The 24,636-nt window shown below is 37.4% G+C and overlaps 1 protein-coding gene across 1 annotated transcript in view; it reads right to left on the bottom strand.

The window, feature by feature from the left end:
* GRM8 (glutamate metabotropic receptor 8) overlaps window positions 1-24,636 on the bottom strand; it is a 748,501-nt gene that overhangs the window by 658,697 nt on the left and 65,168 nt on the right. The window lies entirely within an intron of this gene.

The following is a 24,636-nucleotide window of genomic DNA, read 5'->3' as shown; positions in this document are numbered from 1 at the left end:
GATTCTTGAAGGATCCCTTAAGCCTCCTGGTCTGTTTCTTCAACTAGGAAAGTGTTGGAATTTTACTGTTTATAAGATTCCCTTATGTTGTAAAAATTCAGTGGTTCCAGATCTCTGGTTTTCTCCCAGAACTAGAATATTCTCTGGCCCTAAGACCTTCTGAGCTATGAAGAGCAGGAACTCTGGGTAAGATCTGCTGCTTGGACCACCTCAAGGAGCTCCGAGCCTGTGTGGCATCCCACCTCAGCCCCAACAAGGAGGCACTGGAGAGAAGGCAGCCATCCCCCCTCAGTCACTGCCCTTCTTTCACCAGCACCTCCATTCAGGGGTGGTCCCCACTTCCTATTATCTATCCTTTGCTCCCTTTTCTCCCACGCCAGAAGATAAAGACTCAGAAAGGAAGACCTGAGATCTCATTCTTCTATCCAATCAAGACTCAAGAGGTACCTGGATGGCTCAGTCAATTAAGCATCAGACTTTTGGTTTCAGCCCAGGTCATGATCTCAGGGCATGACATCAAGCCCTGTGTCAGGTTCTGTGCTGACAGTGTGGAGCCTGCTTGGAATTAACGCTCTCCCTCTCTCTGCTCCTCCCCCACTTGTGTGCATGTACAGTATCTCTCTATCTTTCTTCCTAAATAAACAAATAAGTAAACAAACATTTTAAAAAAACACTCCAGATGGCTTTCTGCCAGTCAGGGAATGGTTGCCTGGGCAACCAAGAATTAACTGGAAGTAATTCCTATACTCTCCTTTTGCTAGAGGACCCGTTCTTCTGGACCCTCCCTCCTGTCTTACTAGGGACTTAATAGTAAAAGGATTTATTTAACTAGACTTTGCATTTTACAACCCCTGCCTGCTTCTGACAACAAATTGCAAACTGCTTCTTACTAGAGGCTTGTCTTAAATGAACCAGAACTACTTTTTCTCAACTAACTATTTTAAACCTAGTTCAAACACAGCAAAGAAAAGCAAGTTCAACTGATGGAGTAGCTAGCTCCCTTATGCCTTGGTTTATCAATGACTGAGGGTGGTATATTGAAACAGATCTCTTGTTTCACAGCATCAAGATCAGCTTGAAAATAGGAATGCTTTTGAAAGGGGATGGGAAAAGACTTACTTTACCAAAATACCTAACCCTGCTAGTTTATCCAGACTGAAAGAGATTATTTTCTTCAGTTATGTGGGTGGAGGGTGGGGCCCAAAGTGATAGATTCTGGGACTGTTGTGTAGTAAGTCAAAGGCAAGTCTCAAAGGGCATCCTTAGAAAAAGGTGTGTGACAGAGAAAGAGATGGGTAATGCTAGGTGGCAATGAATTGCAACTCTGGATCCACTCTCCACCCGTCTGCAACATGTTGTGTGCTGTGTCTGAGAGGGTGACTTCTAGAAACCATATTAGTTTACCCTCTGGCTTCCTGTTGTGTTTAGTCAATGGAAACGACTTACCAGGAATGAGAAGGCAAGACAGAGAAAAACTGAGACATTCACAGCCCCGCATTCTCTCCCTGCTGGGTAGGCAGTAGTTGTCTCTCTCCCGAAAGCCACAGCTCTGCCAGAAAGACTTCGATAGCTACAGGGCTCAGTGGATTTCAGTAATCTTTTCAAGTCTACAGGGCAGTAGTACTGGCTTCCTACTGCTACCCCTTGGGTGTTTCACCATCCCTTGTTGAATTCCTTCAACCTGTCACCCTTTGTTAATAGGCCCTTCAGTCAGAACCCCCTGCAGAATTATTCATTTCTTTATGTGTGATAATAATATTTGACTACATTTTAAAGTGGTCTTTCATCAGCCTAAATATCTAGCAACTGATGAATGGATGAAGAAGATGTGGTTTACATACACAATGGAATACTACCTGGCAATGAGAAAGAATGAAATCTTGCCATTTGCAGCAATATGGGGAACTGGAGGGTATTATGCTAAGTGAAATAAGTCAGTCAGAGAAAGACAGGTATCATATGTTTTCACTAATATGTGGAACTTGAGAAACTTAACAGAAGACCATGGAGAAAGAAAAGGAGAAAATAGTTACAAACAGAGAGGGAGGGAGGAAACCAAAAGAGAATCTTAATTTAAATACAGAGAACAAACTGAGGGTTGATGGGGGAGGGGACAAAGGAGAGGGGGAAATGGGTAATGGGCATAGAGAAGGGCACTTGTTGGTATGAGCACTGGGTGTTGTATATAAGCGATGAACCATGAAAATCTACCCCCAAAACTAAGAGCACACTGTATACACTGTATGTTAGCCAACTTGACAATCAATTGTATATATATTTTTAATGTTTTTATTTATTTTTGAGAGAGAGAGAGACAGCATGAGCAGGGGAGGGTCAGAGAGAGAAGTAGACACAGAATCCAAAGACAGGCTCCAGGCTCTGAGCTAGTGGTCAGCACAGAGCCCAATGTGGGGCTCGAACCCATGTGTCCATGAGATCATGACCTGAGCCGAAGTCGGACACCCAACCGACTGAGCTACTCAGGCACCCCTCAATAATATTTTTTAAAAAGCCATGTTTAATAACAATCAATTTTAGTAATAAAATGTACAAGCTGTATTTTACTTGACAAAAAAAAAACCTGGTCTTTATCTTTTAGAGATACATCCTGAAATATTTAGGGATAAAATGATACGGAAATGAAGCATGTTTGGCCATGAGTTGGTGCCTTTGAGCAAGTATTTAACCTCTCAGTGCCTCAGTTTTAGCATCTGTAAAATAGAGTTTGTAAAAGTATGTCTTTATTGGGATTTATAAGAACATTGAGTTTATTTGGAATTGGCTGATAGTAAGCTATCATTATTATTTTTTATTATTAATAAAAGTTAGCTACCATTATTATTTACTCAAAAAATATGTGCTGAGCTTTCACCATGGCTTTTTTCTGAGTGCTGGGGGTACAACAATAAACAAAATTAAGCTCTTGATCTCATGGAGCTTTCTTTTTAGCAGGAGAGATAGATAATAAACACATAAAGACAATTACAGTATCAAATAGTGTGAAGTACTTGAGTAAACTAAAACAGTAAAAATGAGGAAGGCATTATTTTTAGATAAGGTGGTCTGTAATGGCCTCTCTAAGAAGGTGACATTTTGATGAAAAGGAACATACTGAAATTAGTTTTTAAACCAGTTTCACTGCCTAAGGAAAAACTCTTAAATATCAAATGCTCCAAATACTTGGGAACTACATGTTTTCCAACTAGAAAAACTCTTAAATATCAAAATGCTCCAAATACTTGGGAACTACATGTTTTCCAACTAGATAATCTAGAATCCCAACCTGTCAATAAAGAAATTTGCATTATAAACCTAACTATCCATTCCAAAGCTCTATTTAGCACCATGTTAAATGTGATCATCTCCCCTCCATTGTCTTTTTCATACTGACCTAATTTTTCAAACACAGTATTTTGTCATCACAACTTTTACACACTGTTGACAGATTCTTCTCTTGCTGCTATTTCAAAGACTTGGCCTTTTAATTTCTTCACCTTTAATTGTTTCCTAAGAAATTGCCTTCAGCCTGAATCACACCTTTAAACTGCTTTTACACTGCTATTCTCTTGTTTTCCTTCTAAATTAGAGTCACTGTCACTGATTCTATCATCTTCTTTCACTTCTGTATTCTTTCTTCCTTGGTCTCTTTTCTCCCATATATAGCCAAAGGGAGGAGAGATTGCAAAAACAAAACTGCTAACCTGGGGGGAGGTGTGTTTCTGGAAGAAGACGGGTGGCATCACTGGTGGGAATGGAAGCCTCAGAAAAATAAGACGTGTGTGAGAAGAAACAAGAGCCCTACTATCATTTTCCTGACAATTTCAGAATCTAAGAATTAATAAAATAAGGATTTGTGTTAGAAAATGTCAGAAGGTTTAGGAAGACAAATGTGATGCTTATTTCTGAGGGGAAAAAAATCTCTGGTGAGGAAAATTGTCACCTTATGAGTCCTTTGTAAGTGGGTTAATGGAATGAATTTAAAAATATATATATATTTCTACATATACAAAATAACAGTGGACAGTTAACTCTGAGTCCTTGGGCTCTTCCCTTGTGAAGTAATACACACAGTCAAAAATCTTGGCTATCCAAATATTCCTCTTTACCTCCTGCTCCTTTGCTGTGATTTTTTTTTCCCTTCTTCTTCATCATACACAGGGTCCAAAGTCACTCAAGATTAGAAAACATGAAAAGCTTAGAAATTAAATTCTTAAGATGAACTTCTAAGGAATTCATCTAAGACCACATAAATTTAGAGCTTTTCTTCACCAGAAACCCAGCAACTCAGATTAATGTTACTGCTTTCTAAAGTTGTGATAAATGAGGTCCACACAAAATTGGCCTGTTTTCATTTTGTTGCATGTTCCACACGGGCTCTGGAACTGAGCTGCCGTCCAAAGACTGGCTTATGCCCAGAACATTCTCAAGTGCCAGAAAAGGAGGCAACAGAACCGTCTGTGCTGACGGCACTCTAGCATATGCAATACTGAATATTCTAAATGTGAAGAAAAAGCAATATGAGAGAAAATACTGTTTTCTTTTCAGTAATGACAAAACTATAATTTCATTATCTCACAAGTTAAAACATTACAGAGAAAAGACACCTGCGATTCCAGCCTTTGTCTCTCTCACAACCTCATACACAGATTTCCCTCATAAAAATATTCCGTGTTGTCCTAGTTTAAGTTCTTTTTATAGAAAAAGATCTTTATATTTCTTCTAAATGACATGTTAAAATTAATATTGGTTCACCTTTAAGTGCCCTCTGGTATGACACATTTTAATCTTCCAGACAACACCTTGATCAAAGGAAAGGATTTTTTTCTCCTTTTGTGTTTAGATTAAAAATTATGATCTGCAGGCATGAGTTGAACAAAATTGAAAGTTTACTAAAGGAAGGAAATCACTGTTTCTAAATATCTTTTTTATAAAATTTTTTAATGTTTATTTATTTTTGAGAGAGAGAGACAGAACATGAGCAGGGGAGGGACAGAGAGAGAGGGGAAAACACAGAATCCAAAGCTGACTCCAGGCTCTGAACTGTCAGCACAGAGCCTGACACGGGGCTCAAACTCACAAACATTAAGATCATGACCTGAGTTGAAGTCATACACTTAACCAACTGAGCCACCCAGGTGTCTCTAAATATCTTTTGTAAAAGTGGGGACTGAATGATTTAAAAAAGACCTGGTGTTTCAAATGGCACACCAAAGGTGGAAAAAAGGGAACAATTTGGGATGAAGGCAAAAATGGGTGTAAAAATTTTTAAACATTAAAAATGATCAAACACTGGTCTGCTTTGTTATTATTACCTTGTGCCAGCAATTCTAAATAATGTAAGTGATAAAGTACTCCTCTCAAAAGAAAAAAAAATTCTATGTTCTAACATTTGCTATGACTACTATTGGCTTTTTTTTAATGTTTATTTATTCTTGAGAGAAAAAGAAAGAGAGGCGGGGAGGGACAGAGAGAGAGAAAGGGACACAGAATGCAAAGCAGGCTCCAGGCTCTGAGCTGTCAGCATAAAGCCTGACGCGGGGCTCAAACTCAAGAGCCAAGAGATCATAACCCGAGCTAAAGTCAGATGCTTCAACCGACTGAGCCACCCAAGCGCCCTTGTTGGCTTTTAATGTATGCAAACTTTAAAATCATATATTTTCATTACTCATCTTTTAAAATACATTATAAACTGCAAGATAAATCATATAACTCCCAATTATTTAGGTGACTCCAGACACATACAGTCCAGATACAACACATCCATTCCATAAGTAAATTCATAAAACTTTAGGAAACATTCTGGCTCACTTTGGGCACAATGTGGTCTCCAACTCTCCAACCCTGGAGACACTCCATAGTCTTACATTCAAACAGATTAGAAATAAAGAATGATAGGATCTGAGTGGTAAAAAAAAAAAAAAAAAAAAAAGTTTACATTACCTTATCACTCCAAGGGATCACTGGAATTTAAGTTTTGTTTAAAACAAATTGGACCAGAATGCAAAATACAAGATGTAGTATGTATGGTAAATGTAAATTTAAATTCATACACAAATTATTTGACTAAATTTCAATATCATCTTTTAAGTTAAAATTTCTTTTTCTTATGATTTGTCACTTAACTGATATTCAACTCTATTATTCGTTACTGTCATAGACCAATGAATTATATAAAAGAAGTCTAAGAAAAATACACCCACCATCTTATGTCTTTGATAACCATTATTATCATGCATTTCATTTCATATGAAATAATTATAAATAATAACATTGTCACAAAGAGGAAGAAAGGGTTAAAAATTATGTGCTCTTGAGTGCAAACATTCTGTATACCCCACAGGCTTTCTGGAGATTTTTAACATTCTTTCTAACTTTCTAATTTTTTGTCTGAGTCTCAGTTGTAACACAATTTACATCAAAATTGTGAGCTGGCCTAGGGTGGTAGATTCTATGGCAGCTAGAAGAAAATAACATCTAGAAAGGTTCAGAAAAGAGGGAAAATAACAACTTCAATCTCCATTCATTTATTCAGCAAATACATTCAACTAGTGGCTGCTAAGAATCAGAACTGCACCAAGTACCGGTCTAGGTACTCGGAACACAGCTGGGATGAGCTTTGTGCCTCCTGTTAGCTTACATTGTAATGGGAAAACACAGACAATAAATAGTAAACATAACGAACAGGTAAATTATGTAGTATGTTAGAAGGTGATTGAACATTATACAGAAAATAATAAATGCCACATGGTATCAGAGATCCTAGGAGTGCCAGGAAGTTGTATCTATAAATAGGGTGGTTTGGTTATTTGTTGTTGGGAAGATGACATGAAGGACATGAGAATTGGCTGTGTGGACATCTGGGAAAAGAACAACCTGGGCAAAGAAAAAAGCCAATGAAAAAGCCATGGGAAAGGAGCGTGTCTGGTTTGCTCCAGGAAGAGCAAGGAGGCCAAGTGTGGCTGATGCAGAGTAAAAGGGAAGGTAGTAGGAGATGATACCAAAGACAGAGAAGGGTCAGACTATAGAAAGCTTGGTAAGCCTTTAAAAGGACATGGTCTTTTCTGGGTAAAACAGGGAATTTCAGAGCTTTAAGCAAAGGTCTGACATAATCCATAGCCTGAAAATAAGTGAAATAACCACCTCCAGGCAGGCTGGAGGGATATGGGGGTGATCCAGCTAGGGCATTTGTCCCACATTCACCTCCAAGACGGGTCCACCCGATGTAACTGGCTAAGAGTCTCTTTCTTCCCTTAGTTCTTACCTTTTAGCCCTCCTGAAGGTAAACACCGCATCACTTTTCTTGGGTTTAGAAAGGGCATTATTGAGGTAAGAATCTAGAGATGCCACCCTGAGGCTGAGATTTTTACCATTTGAGACTGATTATTTTGCATTCTTTGAATATCTTCAAGAGTCTTCTCTAAAACTATGAATTTCTCTTAGATGTTTAACCGATGAAAATTAGCTTTTTGATACAAATCAATTTATCTGTGGGGTACCTGGGTAGCTCAGTCAGTTAAATGTATAACTTGGTTTCAACTTAGATTATGATCTCATGATTTCATGAGTTCAAGCCCCATGTTGAGCTCTGTGCTAGCAACACAGAGACTGCTTGAGACAGTCTCTCTCCCTCCCTCTCTCTCTGCCCCTCCCCAACTCATGCTGTCTCTCTCTCTCTCTCTCTCTCTCTCTCTCAAAATAAATAAGCTTAAACATTAAAAAAAATCAACTTATCCCTTGTTAACTGACAATTAGGCAGGAATGAATGTCTGAAACATACACAGCAACACAAATATACCTCAATACTAAGATATTCATTTTTAACTCACATTCTAGCCACAAGTGATTGTAATGATAATAGGTCCTGAATGTATACCTGAAGGTGTATTGAATGTCCTGCTATAATATATTTTCCATTCGTTTCTCTTATTTCATCTTTTAGTGCAGAATAAGGATGATACCAGGGGAGACAGAGGAAAGGGAATGCCAGAAGATGTGCACAGCAGCCCTGCTATGCAGTGGAAAATCCAGAGGCAAGGTGATTCCTGGAGAAAGATCTTTCTGCCTAAAATTTGAGCCAGAGCTGGCTCTCTGAGCATAAAACGAAGCACTTTGCCCTCAGGTCCTGCCCTTGTCCCTAACCTCACCTACAGGAGAGATGACTAAATAATGTCTCTTTGTAGTCTAATTGGTCCTCTTGGTCCCTGCCTCAGGGTATTTTTTTTACTATTATTACATTCTTTCCACTTGATTCTTTCCTCAGTAAAATTTCTTAACATTTCTTTGTCACAATGGAAGGCTTTTAACTTCTCAATTGTTTTTTAATGTCTTCTCCAAAAATAGGACTGTCAGAAACAAGATGAAAAACATCAGATAGGTACCAATTTTTACCCATCTTTTCTATGGAAAGTGGAATTCGAGGCTAGAATTGAGCAAATAGAAGCTTCCGGCTTTGGCTCAGGTCACGGTCTCACAGTTCCTGGTTACAAGATCCTCGTCAGTCTCTGTGCTGACAGCTAGCTCAGAGCCTGGAACCTGCTTCCAGTTCTGTGTCTCCTTCTCTCTCTGCCCCTCCCCCTCTCATGCTCTGTCTCTCTCAGTATCAAAAATAAATAAAACAAAAAAATTTTTTTAAATGTAAAAGGAATATAGCCAGAAGGAAAATTAATACATTTATACTAACATGTAAATGACTAGTGTCCTACACCTTCCTTAAAATAGTTTTGTGAGAGAAGAGGAGAAACAGCCCAGGAGATCCATGCAGATTCTAAAAGGGAAGAACATTGTCAAGTAAAATCACAAGCTCCTGATAGCCTAAGGCCCACTAGGAAAGGTAAAATGGAGAGAACCCTCCTGAGAATATCTCCTACCGATGCCCTTTGCCACCACAATCAGCTGAAATGCTAGAATACTTCCCATCTCATCCTCATTCCTATTCAAACTTTCTAAAGGATGGGGTATTCCTATGGAGTTAACCATATTGCAAACTTCTAAATATAAGCAGAGAGAAAAAAATATTATTTTTCACAATTTCTACTTAAAAATCAGAAATGTAGTCAATAGCAAAAGAAAGTTCATTGAGAAAGAAGATAAGACAGTGGCCATCTTGCAATATTAACCTTCACTACAACAGAAATACCAGGCCTGGTGGTCCCTCTAGTTTTCCTTGCTGCCTGACACTGGGATGTGTTCTCTGAGCCCAACCCCAAGCTCTTTCAATACCCATGTATAACCTTCCAATTAAGTGTTCAAGGAGGCATGGGTGCAGCATAGAGATTCCTCAGCCTGTGTTTCAAGACCCTTTATAAATTGAGCCCTCAGTCTAATTTGACTCTGGCCATAATGCCCCCTGCAATCCTACTCTGTCCTACTATTCCCACTACTTCCCTACATAGCCAAACTGGAACATTTGGGGATATTTAAATTTCCCCCTTTCTTAATTCTTGACCTTTGTTATAATACTTTAATCCAGAGTATCTAACCCTAAATCTACATGTCAAAATCTTATTCACCTTACAAAACTACCTTAATATTTCCTAATATCTTTCATGATTCATCTGTCTGTATGGACTTTTCCTTCCTCTGTATATCTAGCACCTATGTCTACAGAAAACATTAAAAATAGCCCAATTCCTAGCCAGATTGACATAAAACATCACACTAAAAGTCTATTTACCTCAGTTCCTATTGCCCGATATATCATGTCTGGCTTAAAAAAAATTGCAAGGCATCCCACAAGGCAAGAAAAATAACAGTCTGAAGACATAAAACAAGCATCAGAACCAGATTCAGATATAGCACAGATTTTGGAATTGCCACACTCAGAATCTAGAAATAATTACCATTAATATGCTAAGGGTTATAATGAAAAAGTTAAGACAACATGCAAGAACAGGTGGATAATGTAAGCAAAGTATGGAATGGATGGAAACTCTGAGAAAGAATCAAAAAGGAAGGCTAGAAATCAAAAACACCATAACAGAAATAAAGAATGCCTTTGACAGTTACATCAGTAGACAGGACATAACCAAGGAAAGCATCAGTGAGCTTGAAAATATGTAAATAAAAACTTCCCAAACTGATAAGAAAAAGGAAAAAAAGTATGACATAAAAACAACTACATACTTTTTTGTAAGCCAGACTTCTGAGGTATTCCCCATCCCATTCCATTACCCAAAGAACCATCCATGCAATGGGTTTAGGCAAGTTGATGAGCTTAGTTACTGAAAATATTCAAGAGACCTTGCTGTAATGGAAGGACCAAGAGGAGAAGATCCAGGACCCCTGGCAATGTAGTGTCTAAGCAATAAGTGACCCCAGCAAGAATCTATGTATACAATGTGGTGTGGGTATTTTAAGCTTTTATGCCTGCACACATGAAAATTACTACCCATTTAATCATCTTAATAAAATTTCTGTCTCTTGTCATCTTTCTTATTATGTATGCATTACTATCTATCTCACTAGGGCATTCTGAAGCTTAATTAATAATGTGCACTGATTCGAGCCTTGGGGGGCAAACTAAAGAATATGCTTTATGTATATATTGATACTATGGAGAATGTAATATCATGATAAATATGCTGTAACAGCATAGGACGAAAAGAACTCTGGGCCAGACAACAGAAAGGATGATGTGAGGAACAGAGACATGGAAATTATATAAACCATGGCTAAAGAGATAACTGGGGCAGATATCTGGGCAAGAAAAACCAATTAGATAAAACATAAATCAGAAATGTGTCAAATTATTATTGTCTTCTGGGGAAATGACCCTATGTCTTAATCAGACATGGACACATATGAAGTTTGAAACCAAGAAATATAATAAGTATTGTGCTAGATAGTCTCCACACTGTCCACCTTCACTCTGCTCTGGAGGTCTGACCTTTATGGTCTACATTAAAGGGTGCCTTCACGATGGCTTCCTGTGAAGGCCAAGTCACGTGAGATCAGAAGGCAAGAAGAGACCATAATAAAAGTATTTATCTTCTTAGCTCTCTACTATGCTGTGGGTGGACAATGGCCATATTCCTCCATCAAAGGCCATAGTTTCCAGCAAGCAGCCATCTCCTACATCCCTTCTCCAGGTGCCCTCAGTAATAGGAGTGGTATCATTTTATACTTTTGCAGCATCCCTTACAGACTTCCCTTAAGGAAGCCTGCCCACATCCTTGAAGTAGTCCCTTTATTTATTTCTCCCCGTTTGCTACCTGCCTAGATCCTTACCGACACAGGTATAAAATATTTACACATGAGACTATACAATTACACATATATAAATGTATGTATGAATATATATTTATGTATATATTTTATATCTTCTTATATGTACGTATATATTTGCTGACAAAGACTTTTTAGTTTTAACAAAATAGATCTTACACAAAAGAAATGTAAATAGGAGTGACTTCCTCTGTGGAGTTATCAACTCCAAGAGTTGGTTAGGCCTTGCTTTTCATGCACAGCATATAATTATCAGGAGATTGTGGTTGGCATGAAGGAAGCTTTCACAAGCCGGCTTCTTTTGGGGAGAACTTCATGAAGTGAGGAATCTGGGAAGTATAAAAATGCCAAGAGGTCTGACCTTGCACCAACTCAAGCACCTGTAGTTGGCTTCCATGTCTGTGCACAAGAAACGTCAGGTGTTGCACAATTCAGTGAGGCCTCTCTTGTCTTAATACATCTATCTTTTCACTAAGTTAGTGAGATCAAGAGCATAGTTTTTCATGGTCTTTTTAAGTCCTGTTTCCAGCTCATTGCTTAATCAACATTTGTTGATCTCCTCTCATTGAGAACACACAATGAGTACACAATTGGTGTTTATTAACAAACTCAGAACTACCTTCCACATTGAATTCCTGATAAATATAAGCTATTTAAAAGAACATTATTTAATATCAAAGCAGTTAGGTTATAATAACCCCAAAATCATGTACCTCTAGATGTTATAAATACAAGCTTGTATTTTCTGTTGCTGAGACCAAACTATTTTGAGAGAGGATCTATTTTTTAAAGAAGAATGCTCATGTCAAAGCAAGCAAGAGTGGTTCTTTTACATCTGATTTCAAAAAGGAACTGCATGTCTATCCATAAAATCAAAGTGTGCCTCCAGCCTCTAAAGTCATAACATTAAATTTAGGGTTTTTCCATACAAACAGCGAACAGCAGTGCACCCAAGGGACCTCCAAACCCATAAGCTAAGGAACCATAACTGGCACCAACTCCTTTGTCAAAATCCACATTTGGTGTTCTTATTTTTTCTCCTCTGCATCATGAACTCCTGGACCTTCCTCTGTGTGATTCTTCAAAATGTCGCTCCTTCACAGCCCCTTCTGTATCAGATCTCCCTGTCACAGGCCTTGGAACCCACAACTTCTGCTCTCACTACCTTGACTCCTTTCATCTTTACACTCAAGTCCAATTTTTCTCCAATGCAATAGCTTCACATCATTCTCCTATCTACAATATCCAAATGGTTCAGGTTAACACAAATATGCTTAGACTTGTGGCTCATCTGTAAAAACGATAATAGAATGGGGCTAAGCAAAACCCCCAGGCTCCCTTAGCTCTGATTTTATCTTTCTTACCCTGAACTTATCTCTCCTGTAATAATCCTCTGTCACTTGGCTTCTTGGTGTCAGCCCTCTCATATCTAGCATTTACTGAGTGCCTAAAATAGGAAGGGCACAGTGATTGTCCAAGCCCTTAACACATAATAGCAGTTACCATTTCTGAGCACTTCTATATAGGGGATTTAAGTAGGGCTCATTATATACTCACAACAACCATATGACGAGGCACAACTGACAACCCCATTTTATATATGAGAAAACTGACACACACTGCTTATCATGGCCCAAGTCACATAATTAGTAAGTGGCAGAACCAAGAATGAAACCTAGATAATTTGATCCTATATGATACTGCCTCTTAAACAATACCAGTGAAAACTCTGTATTTAAAAATATGAATAAAATACTGAGTAAGATCTTAGCAGAGGATCTTAGCTCTGCTAAGATTTCCAGCATGAGGCATGACATAAACTCCAAGATGCTTTCTACCTCTTCCTCTTGTGCCAGTGTCATGGCCCCATTTGGAGCCTTAACACTTTCAGCTAACTAATCTCCATCTCCAGCCAGCATTGTCAGAAAGCCCAACTTTCACTTCCAAAGAATCATCCAGAGTCATTGAATTGACTCCTATTTGTGCTTTATTATTTTGTATATGATGAGATTGTTAGTTTGTACATATACTATATCTGGTATCATTTTTTTCTAACTTGTTCTCTTTGCCATGTTTAATCTCTCCAACCAATCTATCAAGGGCACCTCCAGCCAAGCCTGGTACAGTGCTTATCAAATAGCAAGCAAAGTTGTTAATAAATCAAATAATTCACTTTCTCCAGGGAGTCAAGTCAAAACCATCCAGATCAGTCTGAGGACACTCACTCACCTTGACCTGGCAGAACCTCCCCCATCAATCCACCAGGGCTAAATTGACAACGATGTTCCAGTCAACACTCCACACTCTTATCCCCTTGACTTGTATCTTGTCTTAAATGATAATATAAACACTAGGCCTCCAAAGTAGTGAAAGAAACTTTTATTTTCTCATGGTTCCACGGCCCAGGTTTTTATATGATATTGTAAATCCAAAACTGCCATAAAAGTTGGAAGCTTCAAAGTGCCTTTATAGGAATTTGGACTGTAGTCAAACATTTACCTCAGTATTCTCTTACTAGTGGTGGAATTCCCTCCCCAACAACCTTACAACACAAGTACTTTGGATGTGCTGGAAAGACCCGCAGACCTAAGCAGATTTAAGCTATTGTCCATCACTCATCATTGTAAATGTGTTTGTGTTTTAACTGTGGGGTATTCTTAAACCTTTCTGCTGGTGATGCTTTCAGTAAACAACAGTAATTCTCAAGGGCCTTATGAATGCAGTGATTCATCTCCAGCACAGAGAAGTGCCTTTATTTAGAACTGGCCAGAGTGGGGAGGGGCATCATTACCTTCCATTTGCTAGAAGATCTGCAGAATTCTCTCATTTGCCCTGCATAGCAGGTCCAAATTATTCCTTTTCCTTTATCCTGCTATAAGAATTGCATGCCTAAATGTTAAACAAATATCCCCACACTGATGCTCTCCCCAAATTACTTCTTCTTAATTGCTTCAAACAAAATGCATTTTGCATACCCTCCCTCAGCCTAGTTTGTAAGGTCCCACAATGGCTGTCTGACACGTAGGAGACATTAAATAAATGTTTAATTAATATTTGCAAAGCAATAAAGGCAAAACTAAAAAAAATAGAAGCAAAAAAGGGAGGGAGGTGAAGTTGATAATTGTAGGTGAAAAGAAGACAACATCATAGACTACATCGGTCTGGTTCATGTGCAACTGAGCCCTACAGGGTTTAACACCTTTCTATAACCTCAAGGATTAAAAAACCCCCTCCTGAATTTTACTACTAGGAGGATCTTTAGAAAGAGAGAAACCAGGGGTATCTGGATGGCTCAGTCGGCTTGGGTCATGATCTCACAGTTCATGAGGTCAAGCCCCATATCAGGCTAGCATCTGATAGTGCAGAGCCCACCTGGAATTCTCTTACCCTCTCTGTCTGCCTCTCTCCCCCTCCCTCAAAATAAATACACAAACTTAAAAGAAACAAAGAAGGAAGGAAGGAAGGAAGGAAGGAAGGAAGGAAGGAAGGAAGGAAGGAAAGCAAGCAACCGGTTTAGAGCAATTCATTCCCACTACTGGAAAAATACAAGTCAACACATTTTGACCTCTGAAGGTCAGCTTACATAATATACCAGCTATCTACTGTCATAATAATACTGCATAATAAACAGCCACAAACACCTCCACAGCATTCAGCAATAATCATTTGTTGTTTATGTCCCAGTCAGCTGGGGATGGCCAGAGAGCTCTGCTAGCCTTAGCCAGGTTTGCTCCTGTGTCTGCAGTATCTCCAGTCATTGGCTGTTAGCTGTTATCAGCTGGCCTTGGCTGGGACAACTGGAACTACTCAGCTCTCTTCCACATTTCTACTGTCCTCCAGTGGGCTACACTAGTCACAGGCTCATGGCAGTGGAGCTTGCCTCCAGAAACACAAGGGCTTGTAAGGCCTAAGCTCAAGTGATTGGTCCTCAATTCTTTCTCATTCTACTGGCCAAAGCAAGCCATATGGCTGAAACCAAGGACCGGGAATTACCTCTCACCTTCAGTAGAAATGGACTATTGGATTACATGCCAAAGGGAGTAGTGCAGGAATAGATGAGGAAGTGAGGCCATTGAGGCGGTCTACGATAGGCATATTTATATAAAAATAAAAACTACAGCATTTTTAATTACAAAGATGGAAGTCAGGCATATTTGCCTGTATTGAGCTAGGAAAACAATTTGAAAAAAGCCCTTAGTTTTTCTAATAAATATCTAGTTCAGTCATTATTTTTTTTAACTCCAATCTTGTTATTGCAATTAGCTAAATATTCACTTGAGGTAAGTAACATTTATGGTGAAAATGAATTGATTTCTTTCCTCTCTGGGTATTCCTTATTCAAAGGGCCTGGTAAAATATTTTTATGAACTAATAAAAACTTTAAACATTTTTGTAAGATTATGGCAATGATAAATTCTTCTAAATTTTAGAGAAAAGGAGAATTGAAATAACCACATAATATAACAAACATTATGAGTAAATTAAAATTTTTATTTCATTATTTTAAATTTAATACTTTCACAGTTTTGACAAAACAAGGCAAAAAGCTAGCTGATCCCTAGATTTGTATTTCTCATCTGATTCAATTATGTAAGTTTTTATTTTGGAACTACCAGCTCACTCACATCAGGACCCAGACTAAATCACTCTGCAATATCAGAAGCTTCAGACTGAAAGAAGGTTGAAATGAAATTACATCTCTGCAAAAATCAGAATCTCTATTTCTGGGTTCAGTGCACTTGACAGTTTAACTACCTACATTGTTTTTATCATATGAAAAAGGAGACCACTTTAATTTCACATCCTTTAACCTTCCAGCAATGAAATAGTTCTAGAGAATATAATGAATATAAAAGGGGTCAGTGTTCAAATTACATTCCTTTATAGTTAATTGGAAAGTTTCTTTTGTTGTTGATGACCAGAGCCTTTTTGCCTGTCCATCAGCTAGTGGCTATCACTCTGATGCCTTAATCTTCACGTGAACATTTCCTTGATTCAATACAATTATGGTAATCCATAAGTTAATGTAGTCCCATAAGAGATATGCCATCATTACCCAAATTTATGGGCAGAACCACAGCCATAAAATTTAGATAATTGCTTGTGTACTGCCAGCCTATTTTGCCTGTTAATATAAATAATATTTTCAACATTAGTTACCAAGAGGACAAATTTCTCATAACTGACTCTGTACTTAATTCTGTCAGATAATCTCCTCTGCAATTTGATGAAGAATATACTGTGAATAATTTCTGACAACCTTCGTTTTTCTAGTGTGTTTTGCTGAAGAAGCTCAATCTGTTGTTTGTTTGGGGTTGTTACCACATTAAATTGATTTAAGGACACCGTCTTCCATTCTTCTGTCTTCCATGCTCTGTTAACTTATGTCACATTTATTAAAACTCATGGTTTTGCATGTATGTTTCAATTTGTGGTAGCAAAATGACGAAACGCATTTCTCCCTTTTTTTTGTAAAATAGTGTTTAACAACTGCTGCTACCATTAATGTATTACCACATCATAGGTAAACTCAACATGAGGAGATCTGCACAATATTCTGATCATAAAATACTAGCAGGGGCACAGAATATATGTGAAGTACCCTTTCAAATAAAAATTTGGAGGAAGTAAATAGGACAAATGCATAAAAGAGGAACATGTTTTATGCTACCAAATTATGCATCGTTATTTTAAATAGCTAACCAAAGTGTGTTAGAGGTACTAAAGCTTCATTTAAATTTTAGTCTATTTGCAGTTTTTCAAATTCCCAAGGTGGATGGGATGGGGTGGAATGACCTCTCAAGGGAGCTGAACTCTAAAATCTGTTTCTGGGAGATACTGAAAACTGTGGTCTCAGATTCCAGACTGTTCCAAACAAAGCTCTCTGAGCTCCTGTACACTAATTTATGACATATCTGCTTTCACCCACTAGGTTTGCGCTTTATCACCAGTCTCAGGGAGCCCATCAGGGCTTACAAAGGAAAGGAAGTCTGAGAGACATAAAAAATACTGACACCAAGCCAGGGAGCATTTTATATTATTTACAGCATCGGAAGAACCCCTGAAAGTGCTGAAAATGAAGGTCATGGTCTGAACAAGTATGGGGACTGGGTTGCCATCCTCACATTCTTCATGTTATTAAAACAAAATGTTACTCATACTTGAAGTTTCCCAAAGCCCTATGTTGGAGAAGAGGTATGTGGTGAGCACAGGCGGTATACACTTCCCCCTTTCACCTCTGCCTCCCCTGTGAACATTTAACACTGACTGCTCTGGCCAGACTGACCTATGTATTCCCTGAATGTATCTTGTGCTTCCCACCTTCAAGCCTCTCACACCTAAATTTTAGCCATATTTTAAGACCCAACTTATTTCCCACTTTCTGGCGTACTCCAATCCAAAGTCAGTACTCTCTCTTTACAAAAATTACAGCTTTTAATTTTCCTTACCATCCACATTCCTATGTGTGACTTATGCAAATACTGTTTCCCTAACAGATTATACATGTTGTAAGAATAAGACCATGTCAGAATGTTTCATTATGCCCCCAAATGGCTAACATTGAGTTTTCCTCAAAGGAAATAAATATATAACATTAATTTGTTTTGTGTGCTTTAATATATTTTTATATTTTAATATTTGCTTCTTACAAAAATAATACAAGGTCATCTTACATACAACCTTCAAATGTAAATGAAAATGTATAAGCCATAACCTCCATCAATGTCCATTTAAAAGTGTCAATTGTAGAAGAGGAAGAGTTTGCACCATTAACTCAGGTAGGTGTTTCAGGCTATAATGAAGCTTAAAATTTTTATAGCATTTTCTGGAAAACTCACTCAGTCAAAACCTACTTTCCTCTAGAGTGGTGTACCCTGAGTGGATTAACTCCACATATTAAGACTCCAGAGTATGAGATGGAGTACTATATGCCCCCATGTCAATTTTAATTTGAAGCCATATTCCCAGGACATTTCAAAAGGCACCAAGTTTTCCAGAGGCTTAAAGGGTGAGGTTGTAGCTTTTCCTGAGCAATTGTTAATACTTAGGGTCAAGAACAGTGGTTATGGAACATATCCTCATAATCACCTTCTCAAATATTACCAAGTCTTTGCAGAGAAGAAGGGAGAAAAAATACTGCCATAGTTTAGGAAGTTGCCTCTATAAGCTTCTGCATCTCTAAAGTTAGAGCCCAGCCCATCCAAAAAGTTCTTCTTTCTTTTCAAGATATTAGGATATTTGGGATTTTAATCATTAATCCAAGCATCAGAAAACAAAAACAGAGAAAGAATATAACTTAATTAAAATCCCAAAAGCATTAACATCCTATCTGTCATAACATGAATTATACTTGAAGTATGATCAAGTCACGTGGCCCCCATCTCAAGATGAGCAGTCCCCACTGGTGTGAGAGGGCACCCAGGGAGAGGCAAGACCAACATTTGCCACCAGCTGATTCACAGGCTCAGAGTTCCTCCAAGGACTCTTAGTCCAAAGTTACAGCTTCAACCCCAGCTCTGCAAGCAACTAGTCCTATGCTGTTAGTAATGTAATTAGCTGTTTTCTGCCTCAATCTCCTTAGGGTATAATGTGGCAGTAGAGGATAACAGCGCAGAGTGTGGGCTTCAGAGTGGTGGTTCAACAAACTTAAGGTCAAACATCCTCTCTGAGACTGCTTTCCTATATTACCTTGACTGTTTAATCAGTCTAAGCTTTGGTTTCTTCATCTGTAAAATGAGAGTAATGCTCGTGGGATCATGGTGAAAATTAATAAGCTAATATATGGGTGGCAGTAAACTTCAGCTGTTATCATCATCACTATCAGTACTGTTATTATAAGGGAATTAGATCAGGTTATCTTCCACTCCTAACAGTTTATGAAATAATAGTTGAAGACTTCAGAGAAAGCCCCCATTCAGCCTATCGCTTTCATTGCCATAAGGTTAATTTGTTCCTTAATACTCCTTTGCACCATAATGAAAATACAAGACCCCCTTGTTGACTTTGGGGCACCCCAGCTCAAGCATCAAATACATTTTATTTGTAAAATTAAAAACATAAATAACACTTGGAAAATAGTCCCATTTCAACAAAGTTCTTGATGGTTAATATATAAGAAATGATAATCTTAACTCCCTCATCTAACTAGCTTTCCTGATAGACTCATTATAGGATATAGAAAATGTGAATATCAACAAATGAGATTGATTTTAGCAAAACGTCCAGGGAAATCAGTATAAATTACTCCTTATCACACAAAAGAAAAATCATTTTTAGAGACTTTCTATCAAAAGGATTAATAAACACAAGTCAGGGGCGCCTGGGTGGTTCAGTTGGTTGAGCATCTGACTTTGGCTCAGGTCATGATCTCACAGTCTGTGGGTTCAAGCCCTGTGTCGGGCTCTGGGCTGACAGCTCAGAGCCTGGAGCCTGCTTCTGATTCTGTATCTCCCTCTCTCTCTGTCCCTCCCCCACTCACTCTCTGTCTCTGTCTCTGACATTAAAATAAAGACATTAAAAAAATTTTTTTTTGTTAAACACAAGTCAAGCTATGTCTTCTGAGGATTTCCAGGTAACATGGTACATTAGATACACAGGTATCTAAATCTCCTTCCCTCCCATATCCCAATTGAAATAATAAGTAGAATATAAAAATGTCAAAATAACACTTCACTTTGACTTCCCTAATCTTTTTAGGCATTCCAGTTTTGGGGAATCAATTAGTGATCTCCTTATAGATAGTTCCCAGTTTTCTCTTTGGCACATAAACCCTACATTGACCTTGATTCTCCTTCCCTATATCTCTGCTGTCCTTCTCTACAATCTCCATCCCATTCATTCATGTTTATCACTTTCTTTTTTTTTTACACTTTATTGAGTTATACTTAATATAAAGTTTCATATCTTTAATGTATACATTGTGATGAGTACAGACACATGCATATATATTATATATATATATATATATATACCTGTGATACTATCTCCAAAAACAAAGTAATAAACATACCCATCACCTCCAAAAGTTTTCTTGTGTCCCCTTGCTTGTGTGTGTGTGTGTGTGTGTGTGTGTGTGTGTGTGTGTGTTATGAACACTTAGCATGAGATCTACGCACTTGACAAGTTTTTAAGTGGCAATATTTGGGCACTAAATCATAGCACTATGTTGTACAGATCTTTGTATCTTATTCACCTTGTGTTACTATAATTCTGCACTGATTGAACAACTCCCATTTCCCTCCTCCTTTGTACCCTGGCATCATCTATTTATTCTCCACTTCTAGGAGTCTAACTAATTTAGATAGCTTATGTAAGTGGAATCATGTGTTTTTTGACCTTTTGTGACTGACTTATCTCACCTAGTACAATGTTTTCCAGGTCTATCCATGCTGTCACAAATGGCAAGATTTCCTTCCTTTTTAAGGCTGAATAATATTCCATCATACATACGTACCACATATTCTTTATCCTTTTGTCTGTTGATGGACGTTTGGGTTGTTTCCCAACTACCAAATAGTAGTTCTATTTTTTTTAATGTTTACTTATTTATTTATTTTGAGAGAGAACATGCAGGGGAGGGGCAAAGAGAGGTGGGGAGAGAGAATCCCAAGCAGGCTCTGTGCTCTCAGCACAGAGCCCAATGCAGGGCTCAATCTCATGAACCATGAAATTATGACCCTAGCCAAAAGCAAAGGTTAGACACTTAACCAACTGAGCCACCCAGGAACCCCTGATAGTTCCATTTTTAATTTTTTAAGAACCTCCACTTAGCTTCTCCTAATGTCTGTACCATTTTACCCAATAACAATGTAAAGGGTTCTAATTTCTCCATATCCTTATAACACTTGTTATATCCTGTTATTTTGATAATAGCCATCCTAAATGGTGTGTGGTGCTATCATGGTTTTGATTTCAATTTCTCTGATGACTGGTGATGTTGAAGCACCTTTTCATATACCTCTTGGCCATGTGAATGTCTTCTTTGGAGAAATGTCTATTCAAGTTCCTTGCCCATATCTTTAAATTGAGGTATTTTTGTTTGTTTTCATTGGGGGTTAGGGGATATTTGCTACTGAGTTATAGGAGTTTCTTATATATTTTAGAGATTAGCCTCTTATCAGGACTGTGGTATACAAATATTTCTCCCAGTCTATAGGTTGCCCTTCACTCTGTGATTGTTTCCTTTGCTGTGAAGAAGCATTTTATTTGTGATATAATCCCACTTGTCTATATTTTCCATTATTGCCTATGCTTTTGGTGTCATATCCATGAAATGATTGCCAAAGCTAATATAATAAAGCTTTTGCCCTTGTATATTCTTGTAGGCTTTTTACAGTTTTAGGTCCTTTGTTTAAGTCTTCAAGCCATTTTGAGTTGATTTTTATGTATGAAGTAAGATATAAGTCCAATTTCATCCTTTTGCACATGGATATCCAGTTTTCCCAACACTATTTATTGAAAAGACTATCTTATCCCCATTGTATACTGTTGGCATTCTTGTTAAAGTTCAGTTGCTCATGTAAGCATGGGTTTATTTCTGGGCTTTATATTCTGTTTTATTTGTCTTTATGCCAGTACCATATTGTTGTAACTACTGTAGCTTTGTAATATGTTCTAAAATCAGAAAACACAATGTACTTCCTGATTTCATAATACATCATTTTCTTTAAGCCCTACTTCAAGATTTTATGCCTATAAAAATTCTTGTATTGCTACCTCTGCCTACCTAGCTTTATTGTCCTACAAACTCCCTCCAGTTTTCTAATTTCAAAACAGTGAAATTTCATATCAGTGATTTTCTTCATATATTATTTCAATTATATTCCATTTCATGTGATTTTTCTCCTCCAACAGAAATATACCTTCTACAAGATGAAAACTGTTTGTTGCTTCTTTAAAACCACCACAATGTTTTCAATGTTCCTTTGAGTTCTTCCTGAATAAGGAAATTAATTAATTAACTAATCAAAGAATAGATGAGAAGGCTATATTTTTCTTCTCAATAATGGCCAATTATGATTATTATGATAATGACAAAAGTCTCCCAAAGGAGATTTATTTTGTAGTTCATGTTATATTAATTTTGCATGTCAAACCCAGAAAACACCATTATTCTCAGTACATTGTAGTGTCAAAATTCAAAAATTCTGAAATAATTAAGACAAGCTTCAGGCAAATTAATGATCTCTGGAAAACTAAAATCAAAAAAATCTTTTATGATGCTAACATCTGGATTCAGAATTAACACCTTCCTTGTAATAGAACTATGTTAAACTGCAATCCTATCATACATGCTTATTTTTGAGGAAAAAATACATTCTGAGCTGTGATAGATCAAACTCTGTGTAATAATGAATAATACCAGAAGTGAAGTCAACACTGTGGTTGTTAAATCAACCACATACCACATCCCAATGCCAGCATTAATCTTGACTGCCTACAAGCCAAAACCATTAGAGGGGTTGTCTGGGGTTCTGAGATATGGTGGGTCCTCAAGCCATCACTAAACACCATGTGGAATCAAAGGAACCATCCAAAAAAGACATGTTCCCTTTAGAGGCAGATGTTTTTAAGTTTATGGCAACCCACCTAAAAACTGAAGCAGTCAATGCATGGAGATAAATATGGAAGAATATAGTTTCCAAACTAACATAATCTCTTAAAGAGAAAAAGAATAAGTTAATCAACTTTAAAAAATTTTAATGCTTTATTTTAGAAAGAGAGAACACGTGCAAGTAGAGGAGAGGGATAGAAGGAGAGAGATAGAATCCCAAGCAGACTCCACACTCAGTGCAGAGCCAGACATGGGGCTCAATCCCAATCCCACAGCCTTGAGATCATGACCTGACCTGAAATCAAGAATCAGATGCTCAACCAACTGAGTCAGCCAGGTGCCCCAATTAATCAAATGGTAAAGAGAAAAAAGTCTTATTTAGATTTGCAAATAGATAAAAGTGAAGGCAAACTATTGCTTAAGATTATAGTTTATCTCATCCAAACTGGTAATATGTAATTTTTCTATTAATCTTGAGGGCACTATGCTAAGTGAAATATGTCAGAGACAATTACTCTATTATCTCTCTTATATGTGGAATCTTAAAACAACAACAAAACAAGCTCATACAGAGAACATATAGGTGATTTTCAGAGGTGGAAATGGGGGTACAATAAAAGAGTGAAAGAGGTCAAAAGGTAAAAGGATTTTAAATAGGGAAATAGTAGTACTGAGAAATAGTCTTTTAATTATGTACTATTGGATTTTGTTTGTAGAGATGATTTAAGAGACAAATGGCTAATATCTCTGATGAACATAGAAGTAAAACTTCTTCACAAAATATTAGTAAACCAAATTCAATGATAACATTAAAAGGATCACTCACCATGATCAAGTGGGATTTGTTCCAGGGATGCAAGGATGACTGAATATTCATAAATCAATAAATATGAAATATCACATTAACAAATAAAAGTATAACAGGTAAATGGTTAGATACAGTTAAAGCATTTGACAAAATACAACATCCATTCATAATAAAAACTCTCAACAAAGTGGGTTTAGAGGAAATATACCTCAATATAATAAAGACCATATGTGAAGAATTCACAGCTAACATCATACTCAATGGTGAAAAACTGCAAGTGTTCCCTCTAAGATCAGGAAGAAGACTAGGATGCCCACTCTCACAACTGTTATTCAACATGGTACTTGAAGTCCTGGCTGCAGCAATCAGATAAGATATATAAAGCATCCAAATTGGCAAGGAAGAAGTAAAACTATTTGCATTGATATAATACTATATATAGAAAACCCCAATGATCACTAAGAAACTATTAGAATAAGTGAATTCAGTAAAGTTGTAGGATACAAAATTAACAGATAAAAATCTGTTGTGTTTCTATACACTAATAAAATAGCAGAAAGAGAAATTAAGAAAAAATCCATTTATAATTGCAACAAAAAGAATAAAATACCTAGGAATAAATTTAATCAAAGAGGCAAACAATCATACTTTGAAAATTATAAGAGGGGCACCTGGATGGCTCAGTAGGTTAAGCGTCTGACTTCAGTTCAGGTCATGATCTCATGGTTCTTGGGTTCAAACCCTGCATCAGGTTCTGTGCTGACAGCTCAGAGCTTGGAGCCTACTTCAGATTCTGTGTCTCCCTCCCTCTCTGCATCTCCTCAACTTGAGCACTCTCGCTTGCTTTCTTGCTCACTCACTCTCTCTCTCTCTCTCTCTCTCTCTCTCTCAAAAAAAAATAAATATTAAAGAAAAGAAAATTATAAGATAATGATAAAAGAAATTAAAGATGACACAAATAAATGGAAAAATATACCATGCTCATGGATTGGATCAACAAATATTGTTAAAATTCCCATACTACCAAAAGCAATCTACAGATTCAATGCAA

This window comes from Suricata suricatta, chromosome 2 (assembly GCF_006229205.1).
Source record: "Suricata suricatta isolate VVHF042 chromosome 2, meerkat_22Aug2017_6uvM2_HiC, whole genome shotgun sequence".
Taxonomy (NCBI): domain Eukaryota; kingdom Metazoa; phylum Chordata; class Mammalia; order Carnivora; family Herpestidae; genus Suricata; species Suricata suricatta.
The sequence above is the reverse complement of the archived record's forward strand: the minus strand, read 5'-3'. Positions and strand labels throughout refer to the sequence as shown.